The sequence below is a fragment of the Lycium barbarum genome, chromosome 2 (genome assembly GCF_019175385.1).
Source record: "Lycium barbarum isolate Lr01 chromosome 2, ASM1917538v2, whole genome shotgun sequence".
NCBI lineage: Eukaryota > Viridiplantae > Streptophyta > Magnoliopsida > Solanales > Solanaceae > Lycium > Lycium barbarum.
The window spans coordinates 49,002,375-49,017,449 of NC_083338.1; positions in this window are offsets into that span (position 1 = coordinate 49,002,375).

Sequence of the window (15,075 nt, forward strand, 5' to 3'; positions counted from 1 at the left end):
GAAAATAAAAATAAAATATTCATGTTAAAGTGCCTTAAAAGTTTCTCCTACACACAACAATGATCCAAATACTATTTTAATTTAACATTAGTTACAAACATATAACTATTAATTAATATATTTTCAAGAAACAATTTGTATCTTAAATACCTAATTTAATATCATTTATAGAGGCACATATTTGTCAGCTATTAACTTTTAATTTTTGATGATTAAATTTTATTTTTTAAATTAATCTAACTGTGTAATTACACTTATGCAACCAAACAATATGTTTGTAATTACACTGTAATTATGTTATGACAAACAAATAGGTTGTTGTAAATTGTAATTAGTATACTGTGTAATGACTAAGCTGTGTAATTACTATCCTAGTAATTACACCGATGCTAATTACCGGGTGTTTTTCCAAACAGACCCTTCCTAAAAGGTTGGCCAAACATTTTATAAAATTTATATCCCAATTCAAAAATATTAAATAGTAAATCAAAATCTTATTCATAATTCAAAAAAATTGGATTTCGGTTCGAATTTGCCCAAACTATGCCCACGTTTTTTTTAAAGACGTGGTCATAGTTTGGACAAAACCCATCTGTACGATTGTACATATGCCCACCTCTACCGTCACGGTCACACTCAACACAAGTTGTTTGAAAACATATGAATGAATAAATAATTTCAAAAACCCTTCCAATACCCTTACCTATGAGCCACAAAACCCCAATTTCACAGAACCACAACACACACCGCCACCCACACCTAAATTGGACGAAGGGAGTAGCAAAATTTATATCTCAAAATTCAAAATCTAAATTCTGCAATTCAATTGGAAAATTTTGAAACATAAATGAAAGAAACATTGGTAACCCATGTAATTTAAGTCTGGTAGGAGAAGAAACTTCATTTCCTTAAATACACTATCCCAGAGTATCAAAGCCTCCTTACTAGATATATCTAACTGTGACCTTGTTGACATATGAATTAGTACCTTCTTAAGTAAAAAAAATAAAAATAAATTAGTGCCGTTATAAAATCAATTTCAAAGAGTTAGTATAATATATTAAAAGAAAGGAAGAACAACAATAAAGAGATAAAGAGAGACAAGAGATATTTCTTATTTCTTTCAAGTGAATCAAAGTGTGTACAAAATCATTCTCAATGCCTCTATTTATAGGGTCATATTGAGTAACATTAAAAGGTGTCATAAACATGATATTTACCCTTGAGAAAGTGGGGAAGATTATGGGGTTGTGGGAGATCAATGAGGGAGTAATGGAGGTGTGCACATAATGGTGGAATCTTGTCAGGAAAACACAATGGGACAAAATCTTGACTAAGGGAAAAAGAGTACAGTCCGTATTTTTTCCCCTTGATAAAAACATCATTTAATATTCGGGAGACGAGCATTCCTATCCTATATATCAACTTCTCAAATGTTGAAATTGACAATGCTTTAGTCAATAAATCTGCTAAATTGTCCCTTGAATTTCTTGAATATCTTTTCACCATTCTTTTGAAGATCTTGTGTGAAAATAACTTTCTCGTGTGAAAATAACTTTCACTGAAATATGTTTTCTTCTATGCCATCTTCAATGTGTCAAGTCTTGTAGATGATATCTTCCAAACTTATATTCCATCCAACTATTTATTGGAACTAGTGAATGTTGCCACGCTATGTGTTGTCACTATTGAAATTAAAACATGGTTAAAAATATAAGTATTTTTAGTATGATTTTTGTAATTATAAAATTGATCTTTTACTTTTTTTGGTCAAATTTACCTTCTTTAGATTCCCGGTCACTCGTAACAAAGATTGATTATTTTTTTCTTATATACACAGTAGCGTACAACATGATGCTTTATAAAGTACATTAAACGCTTTCTCAAAAACCTTATCGGCTGACATAAAGGTCAGGATCATAGTCCAAATCTCTCTTAATATGTGAAAATAATTTATTAATTAATTAAGAAAACATTCAAATGAAAGAAAATATCATCTTTAAAATAATAAGTCTTTAAAATACGATGAAATTTATTATCTATTTAATTATTAGTTTTATGAATATATATATGCTTTCAGTTAATATACATCAAGATTGAAATTTTATCGATAAATACTTTGAGATAAACAAAATTATTTCGGTGAAAGAATGACATTGTTAGAGAAACCCATTTACATATACCCCTTCCATTCAAATTTGTAAATCGGAAGATTCAACTACATAATACTTCTTTAAGTTAAAATGAGTGTTCACAAATATATAATTTCTTGGTAGTAACAGTTTAACAAATTTAACAAAAAATGATTTCACATATAAACAAATATAAACACTTTTTTAGAACAACTTTAAGAGCAGAAAGCGAGAAAATATAATACAATGTGGATATATAACTATGCGTATTTTTTTCCTTGTTGATGGCACACCCTCTAAAATAGGATGCTCTGTGATGCACACCAAAAATCGGCAAAGCAAGTGTGCTTATATTGCAATGAGAAAAAATAGATTACTAAGCAAATTGTACAAGTTTCTCAAAATACATTAGTTTCCTCTATCAAGAAACAATTTGTATGAATCCATCAATATACTATTCAATTGCAATTCAAAGAGCAGTATTAAGATAAAATACGATGAACTCATATCCAAGAAATTCATATTGCATATATTCTATAAATCGCAAAAACTGTGAATCTATACTATCTAGCAAGTTGTACAAGTCCCTTCTTAAAATGTTCAATTTCCTCTTCCAGTACACAATCCCTTCTTAAAATGCACTACATAATCTCTATATGATTTATCACAAATTGGATGAACCCATATTCAGCAAACTCATATTACCAAGCAAACCAAAAAAAAAATGGCTATCTATTGACTTTTCAGAAAAAATAAAATAGTTACACTTCAAAGAGCAACACAACATCAAAACAAAAAGTGAACTCACCCTGTTGCATATTATATCAAAGGATAAATAACCAACTGGATACACAGAAAGAATAACTCAGATGGCCATGGAAAGGAAAAAATCAACAATTACGAGAGGAGTCGGTAATTCCATCGATGAGTCCTTTTTTTCTTTCTTTGAATCATGTTGTACTCTGTTGAATTTTCTACTTACTGTACTTGTTCAATGAAACTTTGTTCATTGTTCCTCAAAACTAATTAGAAAAAAAAAAAGGAAAAACTAAGAAAAAGAGAAACATAACTATAAGAAAAATAGAAGGCTGGGGAGCAAACCAAGAGTTTTTCTAATGCTCCGGCGTCAATGAACAGATTGACCTTAAGCAGTGATATATTTTAGAATATTTAGTGATTTTCTACTTGAATTAAATATTGTAGAACATACAACCTCTTGCTCTCCTCTTTTGGACGTTATCAAGGTTATAACTACTTCTAGTATCCATTTTCTTTGCTTTCAATTCTGACATTTAAATCTTATAACTGCCTATTAAAAATGTCATAAAAGCTGGACATACTACTAAAAGTTGTGCATTGCTGAAAAATTCACTACATTATTCTTCCAGTTCAAGTGAGAGACATATGTACTACTAAAAGTTGTGCATTGCTGAAAAATTCACTACATTATTCTTCCTGACCTTTATCAATAAAGCTTCTTAGTTTTATTTCGAGAACAGAATATTTTTTCTTCCTCTCAAGTGTTGTTTTTGAAGCATAAGAAGGAAAAAAAAGTTAAAAAAAGGAGAAAAATAAATAAATAAGATCCTTAGCCAAAGAGAGGCGCCACATCACCTTGTTTATGCCTAGCTTTATATTATATATAGATACATTGAGCACACCCTTATCCATAATTTTTATCACCTGTTGACACATTCACCTTCAAGAATGGTGTCGGACATTCACGATGCTTATCACAAGTCACATTCTCTTCAAGGAATTAAGTATAACTATTTGTAAGATAGTGCTTCATAAATTTTCTTTATATATTCATTTCCATGCGTTGACACTTATGATATTTTTATGATCCACCTCAAGATCACTTCGAAAGGTCATGTACACCTCCATTTTGTATTTTTTTTTATGGAGGATTTACAAAACTTATCAAATTAGATCGCACGATAACTGCATGTCCAATAATCTTTCATACCAAATTGATGACAAAAATTACCTTCACATTTTGAAGGACTACTTGGAGAACCCATAGTATTCTTCCTTTTATATTACCACAATGATGATTAATCTTATTTTGTCATTTGCTACGCCTACATTCATTCGTTTAACCACTTGGTGATAGACCAATTAGTTCCAAAGGTAAAATTCCTTGAAGAAGGAGAGGAGCAAATGATCAAGATGGTCATAATAATGAGGCAAGTGCTTTAAAAGGGCACCAAGACATAATACTTCATAAAACATTGGGAAAGATTCAGGTACCTGAAAATGATGATTAACCTTATTTTGTCCTTTGCCACGCCACGTTTATTCGTTTAACCACTTGTTTTCATTTAGACTTATTATGCACTGCTACTATAACACCCAATACCTTTAAAATAGCTTACGTTCATGATTCAGGACTTAGAAACTGAGACGGAAGTGTTGGAATTGAAAACTTGATTTCGACGATAGAAGTGTGGGCTACGTCAAAATGGGCGGGTCACACTTCAAGGTACAAGCCGTACTTTGAAGCCGCACTTTGCCTTGGGAAAAATTGGAGTTTCTGGAAATTGCCATCGAGGTACGGGCAAATTGTGCTGGACGTACTTCAAAGTACGGGATGTACTTTCGTTGCGTACATTCCAAGTGATCTTAGCCTAACTACTGGATTTTGACAATCCAGGTACAGGCTACAAGTACGGGCCGTACTTCAAAGTACGGGACGTACTTTGTGCCCGTACTTTTCCCGATTCAGTGAATAGTATAAATACGAGACTTCAGTTTATTTCCCACTTTTCAACTCTCCAAGCCCTAGGACGACCTGCTCTTCTTCTCCATCACTAAGAACACTAAGGTAAGCAATCCCAACCTATTCCAAGTGGATTCTAACATATGTTAATGAACGTTAAGCAAGGATTCATTGTTCTTAACCTAGGGTTTTCAAGAAAACCAGTTTAAGGGTTCAAGACGTAGGCTTTTGGGATTCTTCTCACGATCAATAGTTATGAGTTTTGGAGCGTATACAGGTATGTGAGGCTAACTATTTATGTTAGGGGATATTTATGATTCTCCTACGCCTCGTTCTTCATGTTTATCAGTAATTGACTCAGAATACAATTTAGCCCTAGTTCTCATGAACAAGTGTAGAACTTTTATCTTCTAGGGATATAGTTTCATAATTCGTTCATGATCATCATTTTGAATATCATGAATCCAGTACGTAATCATTATAGGCTCATGCCTTGACATCACATGAGTCTCAATCAGTGTGTAATCAGTTGTTGGCTTAAGTTCCATAATCAGCAATCATTATCATGCTATCAGTTAGCTTTCAGCTTCAGTAATATGAATTGCTTAATGTTGAACACCTATATCTGTGTTACACCCTAACCTTACTAGGGTGTGATGGGCACCTGACCCCATATTCGGAGCCGAGTGAACCCACTGACTCTTATTACAGACGTAGTCCCCTGGACTTTCAATCAAACAAAATGACAAATAAAATAAATACTTTCAAAAATATTCTCTTTCGTAGTACTCAAACCAAACAAAATCTGTAAACATATGGAATTTATTATATAACACAGAAGAATACATCGGCTGATGGAGCCGCTGACAGACTGACTCCCAATACCCACGACTCTGTCTGCAAAGTCTCTAACATTAACCAGACGTCATAACACATATACTCTGACTCGGCGGCACTCCAGGAACAAGTGGAGCTTGCCAACTCCGCTGGAACATCTTCTGTAATGACTTCTACTCATCTGGGTGTACCTGCGCGGCATGAAATGCAGCCCCCGAAGAAAAGGGGGTCAGTACGGAATATGTACTGAGTATGTAAAGCAGGAAATACAGAAAACAGAACCATAACCGGAACAGATAGTATGAAAACTAAGTACAGGATACAGAATACCAAGACGTTTGCTTTTCAAACACAAAACATAGTTACCGATATCGTACATCATATATGCATATAACAGATCCATGCATGCGTGCTCATAGAACATCATATAGTGTATTGCTGCGGAACGTGCAGCCCGATCCATAATCATACATATACCGTACCCGGCCCTCTACTGCGGGACGCGATGAACAGAATCATAATGTCATCATATCATACATAACATGCCCCGGCCCGCAAGTGAGAGGGACTCGGTGAACAATGCAGAGGAGTACGCACGAGAACATATCTTGGCCCGGGCTCAGTGAAATCCAAACTGAGGCTTGCACGAACCGAATAATGCGAAACCATATGCACACAAATTAAGACTCGATAGACGAGCATACTTACCGACTCCTGAAGGCTCAGAAACAAATCTCTTTCGGATATCATATGGATCAAATCAAATATAACTTTTAGAATCATATGTACATATCAAAGTATATTAAAGACTCAATGGAATAGTTAAACGTACTATCATTTGAAAATCAAAACGTTAGTCATACCAATTGTCTTTCGAATGCCATTCGGAAACATATCAAACAGAACTTTGGACATTTACGCGTACAGAACTCTTTAGGGACAAAACTCAGAATTCAAGAGTAGAATTACCCCCAAAGTGCATAGCATATCATACCTTATGTAGCTCTAGGACATGCCAAAGAAAGAAAGGGTAAGCCTTACATACCTGTTCCACGTCCTGTTAGCTATGCTTATTTTTCCAAGCTTGCTAGTCTACATACAAAAGAATTCACATAATCATTAAATTCATTGTCATTCACTTGTCTTAACTTCTCAAATAAATTCACTTATATTCTGCCAAAATTTCGGCAGCATCTCCCCTGTAAATACACCATCCCCGAGAATCTAACTCGGCCAATTTACCAACAACAATCCGAGAATTCAACTCGGCCAAATTATTAACAACAATACCAACGAGTATACTAACAACTTTAACAATCAATCCAAAATATGTTCTAACATGATTCAAGGATACTTTAAACAATTCTCATAATATTCCAAACAACCCAATCAACATATTACTTCGTCCGAAACCTTCCAAATTCAATAAGAATAATAACGACACATTTCCTTCTTTCACATTCAATCACAACAACCCAACTTACAATCTTCCAAACACATGTCTCACTTCCAAATTCATAAACTATGCCAATAATTCATACACTACCAACATTATTCTCATAATTACAAGAAACCATATTAGAATCACATTAATTCCTCCAATAATTTCTCAACGATTACAACTTCATTTCAAGTCATCAAACCTTCATTTTTATTATGGAGTTCACAACAACAACAATCAAAATACTAAATAAAACCCATTCACCATGTTCTTCAAAAACAGCCCCTACACGGCTCAAACAAAGCTTCAACATCAACCCACACAATTTTTGCATTCAATTCCACATCCACCAATTCATACCAAGATTAATCCTTTCCAAAACATGGAAAAAGGGAATGAAATCTTACCTTAGAAGCAAAACTCTTAAAGGCATTATGTAACTTCTTCAAGAGCAGCCATGGCTGTGACTTTCTTCTCCCTTAAGCTTAGCATTTTTTTTTTCTCAATTCTTTTTTTTTTCAAGAAGGAAATGACCCTTTGTTGCTGAATTTTTCTGGAAATTTTTGGAACCTATTTGTTGGAAAAATGAAGTTTTTTGTCCCTTTAAAGAAAAGGCCAAAGTCGGTTGTACTGTAGCTACAGTACTGTAGCAGTACTGTAGCGGTACTGCTGAAATGTTGCTTCTGCGTCGACAGTTCAGTTTGTAACGTCTATAATTCTCTACTCTGATGTCCTATCAATGAACGGTTTGTTGCATCACAAACTAGACTCGATGAACTTCATTTTTAAGCTTTTAAAACACCTTAAAACTCCACATATACTATGAGATATGCGCCTCCAAAGTTGACTAAAATTTCGCCCAGCATTTTTTTCAAATTTTTGTCAAACTTACTTTCTTCAATTTGCTCGATCTCGAAATATTCCGAAGCTCTCCATTGCTACGGTAAGGTACATGTCATACTCATGCTCTGAAAACGCGGGGTATAACAATTTGTATTATGGGCCCTAGGCCACAGTTTACTTATGCGTATTTCCTGTTTCTGAGGACATAGATTTGTGCACATTTATTGGGCTCCAGGCCACAGATTATATTATCAGTTACACAAGTGATTCTTCATTCAGAAACAGGAAGTATTCACATCTTTATTTCTCATGTTTAGTTCAGTATCAGATATCAATTTCAGCTTCAGTTTCAGTTTCATGTACTTGCAGTTCTTTCATTCAGTTGCTTTACATACCAGTACAATTCAAATGTGCTGATGTCCCTTATATTGCTTAGGGGCCTGCATCGCAATGGTTTACAGGTTGACGATTCTCCTAGCTAGGACTTACTCGTATCAGCTGCTTGATAAGACGAGTTCCTTCGGGGCGTTATCACATCTTAGTCATTACATTATGTCAGTCAGTTGGGTATGCCGAGGCCTTGTCCCGGTTAGATAGTTATCCTTTCAGTATACTTTAGGGGCTTTATAGGCTACAGCTCAGTCAGTTATTAGCATGCATTTGTGTTAGCCTTGTTGGCTACTTATTCAGACTCATTCAGTATTTTCGCATATATGATATTACAGTAAGACCTTTAGCAGATCATCATGTGTTAGTATTATTTCCGCACTTTTGTATGTTTTGATATCACATGTTGATTCAGCCAGCTTATGGGTTCGCTCGGTCATATGCAGCGAGGCACCGAGTGTTGTGTTACATCCAGGCCATGGTCCGGGGCATGACAAAGCTTGGTATTAGAGCCTAGATTCAAGTGTCCTAGGGATCCTATGAAGTCGTGTCTAGTGAGGTCACTTTTTTGTGTGTGCGCACCACACACATTAACAGTTTACCACCAAGACATTTAGGATTTGTCTCACTTCTTTCATACACTAGTTCATGCAGTTAGAGCGGTACTTAGAATTCTTCTAACTCGTGCGAATTACGTATTTCAGAAAATGCATGCAAAAAGAAAGTACAACAAGAGGATTATAAATACTAGCCAAAGGGCTACCGCTGATGCAGATCCGGAAGAGAACACTCAGGCTGAGATAGTCGCCCCAGCTACTGCTACTGAGAGGCCTGCGGAGGTTCGTCCTACAATTACACCTCCCAGTGCTTCAGACGTGGATGTTAGGGGAGCTATTCGGTTGCTCTCTCAAATCGTTGCTAACCAGACGTAGCGACAGGAAATGACTGCTAGCTCAGGTGCTAGTGGTGGGTCAGCTATTTCTAGGACCCAGGAATTTCTGTGCATGAGGCCTGCCAGTGTTCACAAGGTCTAAGAAGGAGGAGGACCCGCAAAATTTTATTGATGGACTCCAGAAAGTATTTCGTGTGATTCGTGCTACTGAGACAGAGGCAGTAGAATTTGGAGCTTTTCAGCTGCAGGATGTGGCTCACATTGGGTATGAATCATAGGAGCAGTCCCGAGGGGAGGATGCACTTCCTGCTACGTGGGATGAATTTGCAGATGCTTTCATTGACCACTTCACGCCAGTTGAGGTCAGAGAAGCAAAGGCTATTGAGTTTGAGAGGCTAAGGCAGAATATCATGACCGTCCAAGAGTATTATCTCAATTTTGTCTTATTGGCCAGACATGCTCCCCTCATAGCTCCCGATATGAGGGACGTGGTTAGGACATTTGTTCTTAGGCTCATACCTGATTTACATGGTGATGCTAATACAGCTGCTCAGAATAACAACATGAACATTGCCAAGATGGTTGCTTTTGTGCAAGGTAATGAGAATAGGTTGAAGGAGGAAGAAGCACTGCAGAAACAGAAAGACAGGGAATTCAGCAAGAAAGCTAAGTCTGCAGGCGACTTCAATCATGGGGGATCTTAAGTGTTACACCTCGGAAATTTTTGGTTGGTACGCAAGCGAATGAACTAGTGGTGAGTACGAGTGTATGATGTTCCATGAGTAAGAAATGACGTTTGATGACCTTAGGCGAGATTTCAAAGGTATCCGATGTAAGACGAGAAAGTCGGCTAAGATAAGGCAAGGTATGGGATGAACAATGCATGTAAATGGGTGTGGGTGATTAGAATGAAAAGTCTAAGAAATGAGAAAAGTTGCAGAATTGCAACTTGGCCAGTGGTCATAAAGTGTAATACGGACCGTAAAATGGTATACGGTCCGTAAACTGGCAGGTCGTAAATTGGCATGCAAAGCTTCAACTTTCTGCCAGTCGAGCAAATGGTAAAATACGACCTGGAATACGGACCATAAAGTGATTTACGGCCCGTAAACCATGGTCGTAAATCACCATCCAGCAGCCTAAGTTTCTGGTCCTGAAAATGGTTAAAGACGACCACGAAGGACGGTCCGTAAACTGGAGGACGGGTCGTAAACCATGTTTACGACCACTGTGCACTTCAACACATATTTTCAGGTCATTAAATAAGGGGACCAAGGCTTATTTCATTTCACTTCTACATCACACCCCTTCTCTTTAAAACATATTTCTACATTTATTTCACAAGAGTTCGAAGATATCTAGTGATCAACAACATAAAACAAGTGAATCAAAGAGTAAGAAAAACCATCAAAGATCATCCAAGGTCAAGAAATCCAAATGGAGATAAACTAGGGTTTTGCTCAGGGTGGAGTGTTATCAACTAAAGCTTGTTTCTACAACATCTAAGGTAAGGATCATGATATTTATATGATGTTTAAGGTATTGGAGAGTTGAAATACATGGATTATAGAAAATATGATAAAGTGGGTCATGAATGGTGAATAGTGACATTTTGAGAAATAGTTTGAATTGAATCATGATTATTGTTACATTGTGACACGAACGGGTTATAAATGACGTTGAACGACCATGAATTAGACATTGTATATGAAAGGACGAAATCATGTGTTATAGCCATAGATATGGAGAAATGAAAGTGAATTGAGGAATATGGTTAATGTGAATGACTAGTGGCCATTGTTATGATATTATGAATGTATTGTTGACGTTTGGGAGTTGAGTTACGATGTGAAGGAATAGTTGTCCTATTTTCCCTAGCCTTAGCCATGCGTGCTAATTATCGATGCTAATGATAGTATGACCTTAATGAAGGTAGGAACGTGAGCATCGTAGGAGTATATGCAAGTGTAGAATAGTGCGACGAAAAGGTATGTAAGGCTAACCTTTCTTTCATAAGGCATTGTTCTTTGGCCAAGTTTCTAAATCCTCTATACGAGTATGTTATCTTCAAATAATCGATCTTCCGAGCTCGTAAGCTCACGATCCTTGATATGTACTATGATTGTACTACGTTCCTCATATGACGAGTAAGCCTATAATATAGACGTAACGATAATGACGATGATAGTAATGATGATGATAATAATAATAATGATGTTAAAGGTGCCTACGGGCTATTAGATGTATGTGTGCCTATGAAGGGCTATAATGAAACCCCGAGCCTATGGTGCCGGGTAGAGCATATGTTTATATATATATATATATATATATATATATATGTATATGATTATGTAACGCGCGCACACATCTGCAGATGGTACGGATAACCCTGAAGCCTTGGTAGGGCCAGGTAGATATAACCTTGAGCCTTGGTTGGCCAAGTATGTATTGAACACCAAACCTTATGGTCGGGTACGCTATGTATGTATATATGGGTATGTGCTATGTATATAATATGAATATGAATGTGATAAGACTACGTATATGAATACGAATAAGGGCATGTATATGAATACGAGTACCATTATGGAACACGGATGAGGATGTATGTATACAAATACGTATGAGAAATGGAAAATTCCTATGAAAGGCAAGTAAGTGTCATGATGATGATATTATTGTCTCCCCCTCCTATGCTATTTCATATGTTGTTCATTATGCTTATATATCGATGTTGATCATGCTTTACATACTCAGTACATTCTTCGTAATGACCTTCTTTTTTCATAAGAATCGTGCGATAGAGCTATGATGTAAGAAATTCTTGTTCCTTAATCGTGTGTTGTATATTTCAGAGATGCCTAAAAAGAAAAAGGTTACAGCAGCCCAAAAGGGTAAGACGGTGGCAGAAAAGCGGGCTGAAAGAGCACTGCCACCGGTAGTAGAGGCAAGTGAGTCTCAGAGTGCGGCTCAATCTCGGTTCGCCTAGACAGTGCCTATTACTGAGGAGCGTGAGGCAGCCTCAGCCCCAGCTCCAGCACCTCCAGCTCCTCCACCGAATGCTTCTGGCCAAGATGTGAAAGAGGCCATTAATCTGTTGACTCAATTGGTTGCGGCCCGGACTCAGAGGCAAGGTTCTGGGCATGGTGATAGGGTTGTTAGTACAAGGGCCCGTGATTTTATTACTTTAAACCCTCCGGAATTTTTTGGGTCAAAGCCGGAGGAGGATCCTCAGGATTTTATTGATGGTATGTTGAGGACGCTTCGGTTGATGCATGCTTCAGAAACCGAGTCGGTGGAGCTAGCGTCGTATAGATTAAGAGATGTCTCGATCCAGTGGTATACGGTATAAATAGCTTCACGGGGGGCCAATGCACCTCCCCCGGTATGGCAAGAGTTTGTTGATGCTTTTCTCCGTCATTATATGCCTCCAGAAGTTCGACGGGCTAGGGCCGATAAATTTTTGAACTTGAGGCAAGGTAGTATGAGTGCCCTAGAGTATATCCTCCGCTTCAATTCCTCGGCAAGGTATGTTTCTGCCATGGTAGCGGATATGGGTGACCGGGTACACCGATTCGTAAAGGGCCTAGGGCCACACTTGATGGATAAATGCTTGACTGCATCCCTTCAGGACGGTATGGACATCGCACGCATTCGGGCACATGTACATAACCTAGAAGAAAGCCTACAGCAGCGGAGAAGTGAACGTGAGAAAGATCGGGGACATAGCAAGAGGGCCAGATTCGGGTCCGACAAGCGAGTTTAGGGGTGGGCACAGGCAGCAGTTTCCCAGGCACTCAGGCCATCCTATGACCAGTGCACCTCCACGGTTCCCAGGCCAGAGATTTGATAGATCTACTCATTCCGGGCCGAGTCAGAGTTATTCGGGGTCCCAGTTTAGAGGTGATTCGGGTCAGGCGAGGCCACCCGTGCCACGATGTTCCCAGTGTGGAAAGTTGCATTGGGGTCAGTGCCGATCAGGTTCAGATGGTTGTTATTCATGTGGTCGACCATGCCATATCATGCGTGATTGCCCCTCAGTACACGGTAAGGGTAGGACCCAGCCATCAGGGTCGGTAGCCGGATCTTCGGCATCTGTACGCCCTACGGGGCCAGGTCCACATGCGCCAGTCGGCCATGGTAGAGGCAGAGGGAGAGCTCCCAATTCTAGCGGTCCTCAGCACCGTATTTATGCTTCGACTGGACGCCAAGATCTTGAGTCTTCCCCAGACGTGGTCACAGGTATATTATCGGTATTCTCTCATGATGTATATGCTTTGATTGATCCGGTCTCCACATTATCATATGTTACTCCATATATTGCGGGTCGATTTACGGTCGAGCCAGAGTCGATCAAACCTTTTGAGGTGTCTACACCCGTGGGTGAATCGGTAATAGCTAGCCGAGTATATAGAGATTGTGTAGTTATGATTTGTGACCGTCGTACCATGATTGATTTGCATGAGCTAGAAATGGTAGACTTTGATGTGATTATGGGCATGGATTGGTTGGCTTCTTGTTATGCCAATGTTGATTGTAGGATGAAAATGGTTCGTTTCCAGTTTCCGGGAGAACCAGTCCTAGAATGGAAAGGGAATACGGCGTCACCAAAAGGTAGGTTTATTTCCTATCTAAAGGCGAGGAAGATGATCACGAAAGGTTGTATTTATCATCTAGTTCGGGTTCAAGATGTAGAAGTTGAGTCACCAACTCTTCAGTCAGTTCCCGTAGTGAATGAATTTCCGGATGTGTTCCCGGAGGAGCTTCCAGGCCTTCCTCCCGAGCGAGAGATTGATTTTGCCATTGATGTGTTGCCAAACACTAAACCTATATCCATTCCTCCTTATAGAATGACTCCCGCAGAATTGAAAGAGTTGAAGGAGCAATTGATAGACTTGCTTGATAAAGGCTTCATTAGGCCTAGTTCATCCCCGTGGGGAGCACCCGTATTGTTTGTCCGAAAGAAAGATGGTTCCTTGAGAATGTGCATTGATTATAGGCAATTGAATAAGGTGACGATTAAGAATAAATATCCTCTCCCAAGGATTGATGATTTATTTGATCAATTGCAAGGTGCCAAATGTTTTTCAAAGATTGATTTGAGGTCCAGGTATCATCAAGTGAGAGTTAGGGAGAAAGATATCCCTAAGACAACTTTTAGAACAAGATATGGTCATTTTGAATTCCGGCTGATGTCATTTGGGCTAACGAACGCGCCGGCAGTATTTATGGATTTGATGAATAATGTGTTCAGTCCTTTCCTGGATTTATTTGTGATAGTATTTATCGATGACATCTTGGTGTATTCTAGATCCGAGGCAGAACATGCGGATCATTTGCGTATTGTCCTTGGAGTTCTTCGAACTCGAGAGTTATTTGCAAAGTTTTCCAAATGCGAGTTTTGGTTGAACTTGGTGATATTTTTAGGACATATCGTTACAGCCGATGGTATTCGAGTGGATAGTCAAAAGATTGAGGCCGTGAAAACTTGGCCAAGGCCGACGACTCCTACGGAGGTTCGTAGCTTTTTGGGCTTAGCAGGTTATTACAGGAGGTTTGTTGAAGGTTTTTCTTCTATTTCTGCACCACTTACAAGGTTGACCCAGAAATCGACAAAGTTTCAGTGGACAGATGCTTGCGAACGTAGTTTCTAAGAGTTAAAGGGTCGATTGACTTCGGCCTCAGTTTTGACACTTCGAGAGGGATTGGAAGGATATGTTGTTTATTGTGATGCTTCAGGTGTTGGGCTAGGCTGTGTATTGATGCAACATGGTAAGGTGATTGCGTATGCTTCGAGGCAATTGCGGAAGCACGAGCAGAA